The 8,892-nt window shown below is 42.7% G+C and overlaps 1 long non-coding RNA gene across 1 annotated transcript; it reads left to right on the top strand.

The window, feature by feature from the left end:
* The first annotated feature begins 1,221 nt into the window (after positions 1–1,221).
* On the top strand, positions 1,222–3,087 carry LOC121793485. Its single transcript, XR_006049117.1, has 2 exons — positions 1,222–2,672; positions 2,759–3,087. It is a non-coding gene; the product is annotated as an uncharacterized LOC121793485 (long non-coding RNA).
* Positions 3,088–8,892: the final 5,805 nt, after the last annotated feature.

Genomic DNA, 8,892 nt, shown 5'->3' with positions numbered 1-8,892 from the left:
ATCCTCCAAAAATAATGAGAAGTAGGCGTGTGGTTTAAGGTTCCTCCCACCAGAAAAATTTCCAAATCTTTAATAGAATAAAGTAAGGCAAGATTGGCTAGAATATTCCAATTCATTCATGGAAAGAAATAAGTAAGAAATCAATTATAGAATACTTAATTTCTCCTTTCCAAAAAATAGGAGATTTCGAAAATCATGGAAAAATAAATAAGAATATTTTGTTTTTGGATTTAATTTGGATAAATATCCCAAAATAATTAAATAAATCCAAGAATGAAGATATTACTTCCAATAAATAGAAAGTCCGAAAAAAATTCGAATAAAGTGGCTGACACAAATATGCATGATCCTATTTAATTAAATCCCCCCATTGGAAAACATATCATATTATTCCACATAACTCTCAACCATTAATTTCACATCGTTAACACAATCACATAGAAATCAAGTTCCAAAAAATGCATTTCCAAATCAACATCCACATTAATAAAACGAAATAAGTCACAAATTTTAGGGGTGTTACAAGTCATATAAACTTTTGATGATATGCCATATCAGTTGCGTGAATCGGGAATGTGGCCACATTCCACGACCACTGGGCCGGCCAACCTGGCGCTAGCTCACGACCCACGGACCGGCCAACCTGGCGCTAGCTCACGGTCCCATTGTGTACACTAGTCCGAGTAGGATTTACTGACCTACTGGGACCCGAATTCGATTTAACAGATAGGCAACCACAAAACAAAACATGGCATGACAACTCATTCAAATAATCATGTTTTCACGCTTTAAAAGAAAGAGGAGAAAAAGGAAAACCCACCTCAATTGCTTAAACTCTTGCAAAACGGGTGCTTTCCTGTCCTAAGATTACTCGTCGAGCGACGATGTTCCTTTACAAAATTAATATACTTATATTAGGCTTTAAGTAATTGCTTATCTCGCATGCATGCATGCCTAAGCGTGTGCTCTTTTATTTTATCTCTTTCTTTCTAAAACTTAGAGATCTAAATTCTTTAATTAAGCTGTGACTATTAAAGTCCGTTTTAAATTTTTCTCGAAAAGCTATCCCACACGGCTTAACATTTCTTTTCTTCCGCGGCTTAGGAATTTAATCCCATTATACTTTTGAAATTCTAAAGTAATGGCCCAAACCAAAATCTAGGCCCAGCTGGGGATTAATTTATTCTGGCCCAAAAGATTGAATTTCATGCCCATCTAAAAAACAATGCCTGGCCCAATTTCTACCCCTTTTACCCAAGTGGAAAAAGAAATAAAAGAGGCCCAATCCTTAATACTCCCATCTGCATCGGTCTAATCTCTCTCTCTTTTCTTCAAGCAAAATACCTAAATTGGGATAGGGAACACAGCGTCCCCTTCACTTCATGCCGATCGGTCTTCGTTGCGGAGTCAACCACCGGCGTTCTATCGTCACTGTCGCGCTCTCCCCCGTCGACGTCCCCTCTCGGCTGGAGCTCCGTCATCAAGCTGGAACTCGGCCGCTGTTCGGCGTGATTCGAGGTGCGGCTCCGGCAGTAGCTGTGCCTCACGAGGCTTCCGCAGTCGCCGCTGAGTCGCTGCTGGTTCCACAAGCTCGGCGTCGCCGCCTCCCCTTTCGACGACCAGCGCCGTCGTTGTCCAAAGCCTGAGAGCGACTGCCGCTGTCCCGCGGTGATCTTCGGGCTCCGTCGCCTCGCGATCGCCCCTTCTAAGCTAAGTTTTCCTCTTATGCTCAGCTCATTTGGTGGTTGAGTTCTACTACAAATCTTTGTTCAACTCATCCATAATCAAGATCTAGGCAGTGGCTCGAGAGTTGGATAGCATAAGGTGTTGTTACTGTTCTTTATCTATGGTTTTCATCATGTTGGGTTCTGAAATGATATAATCTTAGCATGCTCGTGGGTAAACATGATGCTTATGAGTAACATGAGCTTAGATCTTGGTTGTTGGATGAGTTACCTGCTGAGATTTGCAGTTGGGTTGTAACACGACCCTTGATCTATGTCTCTCGGTTCCAGCCCTTGGTCTCAGCCTCCCTTTCTCCCTCTCGCTGCCTCGGTCCCTCTCACTCTGGGATTCACTGACTTATGCGTGGTGGGGAGGAAAAACAAAGGCTGGGGTTATATCCTATATATAGGATGGTGTGTAACTGAAAGCCTGTTAAAGGCTGTGTACTTGGCTGAAAAGGAACACCCAGGCTGTGCCATTCTGGCTGGTCTTCCTGTAATTTACAGGCCGTGTACCCTTGACCTGAGTGAGCCTATGGCTCTCTACTATGCCTCTGATTAGTAACTGAAATTGGTGCCTTATGCTGGTACTCTCTTGCTGCACATTTTGGCCAAAAAAATTGGCTCTATGTGGCTGATTCTGTGAGAGTAGTACTGGGGTTGTACTCGTGGGTTTAGTGGCTGCTGGTTTGATTAAAATTCTGTAGTGTTTTAACCGTTTTTGGCTTCATGTGCAGGTCTAGTACTTGGTGAATTAATGGGTTGTTGTCTTCTTATTGCAGGTACACATAGGAGATGGCATTTGTGGCTGCTTCTGTTGACCATGGCAGGTCTGAAAACTGACGGTACAAGCTGCTAACTGCAGCCTTGCAGTGTGCGGTTGTTGGAGAGGGGTTTACTGGCTGATCTTGCCCTTCTCGGCCCAACTTTCTGTCATTTTTTCGAGAGGTACTGATCCTCTTTCCTTTACTGAAAGATGGTGTTAGTTGCATTTTGTTTCATGCATTCTAATCCCCTTTCGTGCTTCTTGGCAGGGTTAAGGCTATAGTGCCGAGGCCGTCTCTCCTCGTGGCTTCACCCTCCCGGCTCGTATGGGATTTTGGGGCCAAGATGGCTCACGTTGAAGGCCGAGGAAGTTCACTATGAACACTCTGTTGTAGTAGTTCACTTTGAACCCCCCTTATTCCTTTCTTTGTTCGACACATGTACTAATGCTAGTTGTCGGATCTCGTTTCATTTATTCTCATTGTCGGAGATTGTAAGTTATTAGTTTGAGATTCTGGAAGTTGTATTTGTACTCTTTCTCAAGAATTAAAAATACTCATTCATTCATTAATAAAATTTCTCGCATTTTATTTCATAACTCTCGAGAATCTAAGTCTCGGCTATTACATTCTACCCCTCTTAACAAAAATTTCGTCCCTAAATTTTGTCTCGGTTAGGCAAAAAGCTGTGGGTACTTCTCTTTCATCGGGTCCTCGAGCTCCCACGTCGCCTCCTCGCGGCCGTGATGCTTCCATAGAACTTTAACTGTTATAATACTTTTATTTCTCAACTTTTTAACTTTTCTGTCCAGAATTGCTTCTGGCTTTTCTTCATAGCTCAAATCTGGTTCTAGCACCATCTCTTCTTGGTGTACTATGTGCTTGGGGTCGAACACGTACTCCTCAACTGTGATATATGAAACACGTTGTGGACATTCCCGAAGCTTTGGCGGGAGTGCTAGTCTGTACGCCACAGGGCCGACTGTTTCTAGGATCTCGTAAGGTTCGATAAAACGCGGTTTCAGCTTGCCCTTACGCCAAATCTGGTTATCCCTTTCGATGGGGATGCTTTCAGGAAGACCTTGTCTCCTGCTTTGAATTGTAAATCCGTTCTGCGAGCATCTGCATAGGATTTCTGTGTATCCTGAGCTTCTTTGGTTCTTCCCCGGATCTGTCAGACAATTTCTATCATTTCCTCTACCGAGTCTGGTCCGAGAATCCTTCTCTCACCAACTTCATCCCAGTAAAGCGGTGATCTACACTTCTTCCCATAGAGTGCCTCATATGGGGCCATATTGATGGTTGTCTGGTAACTATTGTTGTAGGCGAACTCTATAAGTGGTAGTACTGGCTCCCAGCTTACTCCACGGTCGAGCACTACGACTCTCAACATATCCTATAATGTCTGAATCGTCCTTTCGAACTGTTCGTCTGTCTGTGGATGGAATGCTGTGCTGAAATTCAGCTGAGTGCCTAACTCTCACTGTAGGCTTATCCAAAACCTAGAAGTAAATTTTGAATCTCGATCTGAGGTGATCGTTACTGGTACACCATGCAGGCGCACGATCTCTCGCACATAAATCGGTGCCAACTTTTCTGATCCGTATGTGATACGAATTTGGTATGAAGTGAGCACTTTTGCTGAGGCGATCTGTAATCACCCAGATGGCAGTGTTTCCTCGCTGTGATTTTGGCAATCCTGACACCAAAATCCATTGCTATATGCTCCCATTTCCATTCTGGAATCTCGAGAGGCTGCAACTTCCCATAGGGTCGTTGATGTAAAGCCTTCACTTGCTAGCTAGCCAGGCATCTTCCTACAAACGATGATATGCTTCTCTTCATGCCATCCCACCAAAATTGCTCCTTCAAGTCCTGATACATCTTCGTACTTCCAGGATGGGCAGTGTAGGTCGTCTCATGAGCTTCACTCATGATCTCGTTCCTAAGTGCCTCATCGTTGAGTATGCATAGTCTTCCTTCGAAAGTGAGAGCGTTATCCGACTCTTCGCGGTAACTATCTCATTTGCCGATCCTCACTTCGAGACAGACCTTTTCTAGGGCCTCATCGCGTCTATGGGCGTTGATGATTCTGGCTCTTAAATCTGGTTCTATGACCAAGGTGGAAATTCTGCTATCCAATGTTTCTGGGCTCTTACTATCTCCAGTCGCATCTTGGCGAATTATCGGATAAGCTCTTCCTCTTGTGGGAGGAAAGTAGCCACTTGAGGTGCAGTCTTTCTGCTCAAGGCATCTGCTACCACGTTGGCTTTGCCTGGGTGGTAATTTATACCACAGTCGTAGTCCTTGACCAGTTCTAGCCATCTGCGCTGTCTTATATTCAGATCCTTTTGCTCACAGAAGTATTTGAGGCTCTTATGATCTGTGAAGATCTCACATCGAACTCCATCGAGATGATGTCTCCAAATCATCAAAGCGTGTACCACTGCTGCTAGTTCCAAGTCGTGCGTCGGGTAGTTCAACTCGTGCGGCCCTAACTGACGTGACGCATATACAATCACCTTGCCCTTCTGCATCAGCACGCACCCGGGTCCGACCTTCGATGCATCTGTATACACCACATAGTCGACTCCTGCTTCTGGCACGACTAGAACTGGTGCTGTGGTCAACTTTTCCTTAGGTAACCGGAAGCTTGCTTCGCATTCTGGGGTCCAATTGACTTTAACTCCTTTCTTGAGCTGTTGAGTCATTGGCCTTGCTATCTTAGAGAATCCTTCAATGAATCTGTGGTAGTATCCCGCAAGTCCTAGGAAACTCCGAATTTCATTGGGCGTCGCTGGTGACTGCCAACGTTGCACGACTTCGACTTTAGCAGGGTCCACTCGGATCCCTTCTGCTGTCACTATGTGTCCAAGGAAGTTCACTTTGCTAAGCCAGAACTCACACTTGCTGAACATAACATAGAGTTTCTCGGCTCTTAACGTTTCTAAAGTGGCCCTCAAATGTTCCTCGTGTTCCTTCTCGTTCTTCGAGAAGACTCTAGCTCCTTGCAGCTGATCGAAATGATCATCGATTCTCAGTAAATGATACTTTTTCTTGAGTGCTAACTTGCTCAACTCTCAACGTTCTATCCTTCTTCATGAAGAATTCTGGTGTACCACATGGTCACACACTGAGTCTAAAAAAACGCGGATCTAGTAGTTCTTGTATCTAGATCTTATGTTCTGCTGTTCTTTAAGCGCCATTCTATTTGGTGACTGAGATAATATGACTGATTCAAGTCATCCATTAGACGTTTCATTTCGTCTGGCTGTTGAAGCTATTCCTCGTTTTAGATTTCATCGTCAGATACTGAGTTCTCAAATGCTTGTATCGATCGTAATCGTAGTCATTGAGCTAGCCTAATGACCTCGTAACCTCTCGCTTAGTTGAGGTAGTCTACTTTCATCGTTTTCAAGATGCTTTTGTGTTTACCGCGATTCTTTGTCATGATTTAGCATATACTTTATTCTACTCGCGTTAAACCTTGAATACTAGATCTGTGCATGTGGAGGTGTTGGCTTCTTTCTCCCAATGCTACTGTCTCCATGCTCTTTTGGTTTGACTGAGCGATTCGTGGTGAAATGATCTAGCATGACTTTCCAAAGTGATCTAGATCTCGTGTCTAGGTTAACACAAAACTCTATCGACAGCTCCTTTCCGAGCCGCTTAATTTGGGACGTGGCATATCGTAGAATACTTCGTCGCGTTTTATTTCCAACGTTTGTCCTTGCTCTATATTCTAGGGCTCTAAACCCGTTCTCTTGAGATAACTCCTTAAGGAAAAATTTCGATTTTCCCTTCATAGTAGGGATGGTGAGGGTAGCGGTGCTATCACGCGTTCCTCTCCCCGAATGTCTCTCCAGCTTTAGCTTTTCCTGGCCACCTCTCAGACGAAGCCCTCTTGCTGATGGGATTTGCTTCGTCAAACATAAGCTACGGAAGTGCTTGCATTTTCTCCATGGCTTTCATTACATACTCATGGTTGAGTCTTTGTTCTGATGGCTTACTTATCCTACTCGGAAAAGCATTTCGATCGTTCAACAGTTATATACATATGTATAGGTCTTTTACGTCATCGAACGTCATTTAAACCTCATATATTCCTTGACGTCTCTCTTCTCAAGGCTAGTTACTTCTCCACATAACATAATATTCGATCTTCTACCAGCTTGTTACAAGCGGTACGTAAACGTGAAATATTTAGAGCTCTGTGCCGTCGGTTACGCGACGCTTCTGGTGGGTGCATCATTTTCTGAACGTGTCTCAATATAGACGTGTTTATCATGCGTATCTGAGAGGGATTAAGACTGTGTTCTTCCCGCTAGCCTTGTGTCACGAACTCGAAGATTAATCTAATAGTCTTAACTTGGATAGGAACTGATATCATACAGAAGAAGTATGACTGAAAATTTGAATGGCTCCAGAATACCCGATTTGACAAGAATAACATCTCTTGTTCAACTCATGAATTTTCATCGATAATCAACCTTGAAGGCAAGTACTGAGTTCAATGGAGCTTATCTTGTCCATTCAAAGAACTACGTGGCTCAACTGGTTTCAAATGAACTCACAGAAGTTGAGGCTCACCCTTGATGGGAGCTAGAAATAATCATGAGGTAGGTCGTGAAAACTGGATGGAACTGAATTAATTGTAAATTTCCATAGTAGGCGGTCAAATAGGACATTAGAGTTGTCCAATTAAACTGAAAGGATCTGAGCATCAAGGATAGTGGTTCAAACATGTCACCGCCTAAGATGATCAACCGCAAAAATTTAGAAACGTAGGCGATTGCAATGAAGGAACATTGATCATGCTTCAAAGGCATCTTAATATGGAATAACAAAATCACATCAATGATTTCATAGGTTCATTAAGGCAATACACTGAAATGGGCTATTCAGAAAAATCAGCTAGGCCAAGCTCGTTAGAGAAAAGTGCAATATGCTTGTCTTAACTTCAAACTGCAGAAAAATTCTGAGACTAGGTATAATACATGTACTGGAACTGAGGTAGAATAATTTCACCTCTGTAGGGTTTCAAAATAGGGAGGTGAACAAAAGTTCCAGCACCACATGAAATTCCCTGAGGAAAATTGTTTATGTGTCGTGATCATTCTGGAGATCACAACGTAGCATCGTAAGAATGAAATTCCATTGCATGGGTCCAGGAAATCAGGATAAAAATCCCCTATATTGTGGCTCCAAGGAGACAACAACAAATAACGATGCTTGAAACATACGAGTATCCCAAATTTGGGAACTGAAACTGAGTCACCGCTTTCGTGAAAAGAATGAAAGTGGCGTACTACTTGCAGAACGTGAGTCAATCAAAAGTCTTAATAGATGACAGGACATCGTTGTCAAGGAGGTTCAAAGAATGTCTGAAGAATAAGCTTATTCTGAAGGTCATAGATAAAAGCAACTGCAGTCCATAAACTGGAAGTGAGTCAAATCTCGTATAGAAAAAGGAATACTGACATGTTACTTGCGAGTTAAACTAAAGTCTGAATAGACGGGGTACTGTCCTTTGGGAGGACTCTTAGAAGGAATCTCATGGAAATCCAAGTAAGTACTATTGATTATAATAATCGGTTCTAGTTTTGTGACACTTCTTTGTTTGTTCTTGTGGAGCTCTGACATGATAACTGCGTTCTAGGAAACCATACATTCCAAGATGGGGTTTCTCGTGCTGTTAAACTGATAACTGCAGCAGGAGGTCATACTTTCATATCGTTCTCGATAACTTAGAACGCTGATTCTTGCAAAACATTGCATTCTCAATCGTGCTTCACAGCATGCTAAGTGTTGTTTCTGGTTCACGTAGCCACTTGGGCCTGTTACGCCAGCTTAGGTCACTTTACTAGATCGCGGGTACGATCTCTTTTCGTGTAGGGATGTATCTCCCGAACAGGCTTGAAAGTATACTATTTTCATTAAGACTTGGTCTTTATAAAGACATTGGGAACTTCTTGGTTCATCGTCTAGTATACGTATATATGTATACTATCTGTGTGCTAAAAGGAATGGACTTCCTTTAATTGCTGTCTATAGGTAGTACAATAGTACTTTCTGATTCATCTTTTCTTTCTCATAATTTCTTAGAATTAGAAGCTTACCCAAACTGATGGGTGTTAGTTGGTCTCTTCGCCCTGGAAGGCGGTAACAAATTCTCGTTCTGCTAGTATTTGGTCGCACGTGTCTCACCTAAGGTACTTTTCTAAAGCACTCTAAGGTTCGCATACATGGACCCACATGACAGCTATACATTTCTGTCAAGCTCTTTGAAAATAAATCACAGATACATTAAGCATATCTCATGCAAAGTTTCAGCTATTACGTTGCATCTTGCAAACATTTCAAATAAACATTTTCGTTCCCATATAGGGCTGTGAAAATTCTTT

Source organism: Salvia splendens, chromosome 3 (assembly GCF_004379255.2).
Source record: "Salvia splendens isolate huo1 chromosome 3, SspV2, whole genome shotgun sequence".
Classification (NCBI taxonomy): Eukaryota; Viridiplantae; Streptophyta; class Magnoliopsida; order Lamiales; family Lamiaceae; genus Salvia; species Salvia splendens.
The sequence above is the reverse complement of the archived record's forward strand: the minus strand, read 5'-3'. Positions and strand labels throughout refer to the sequence as shown.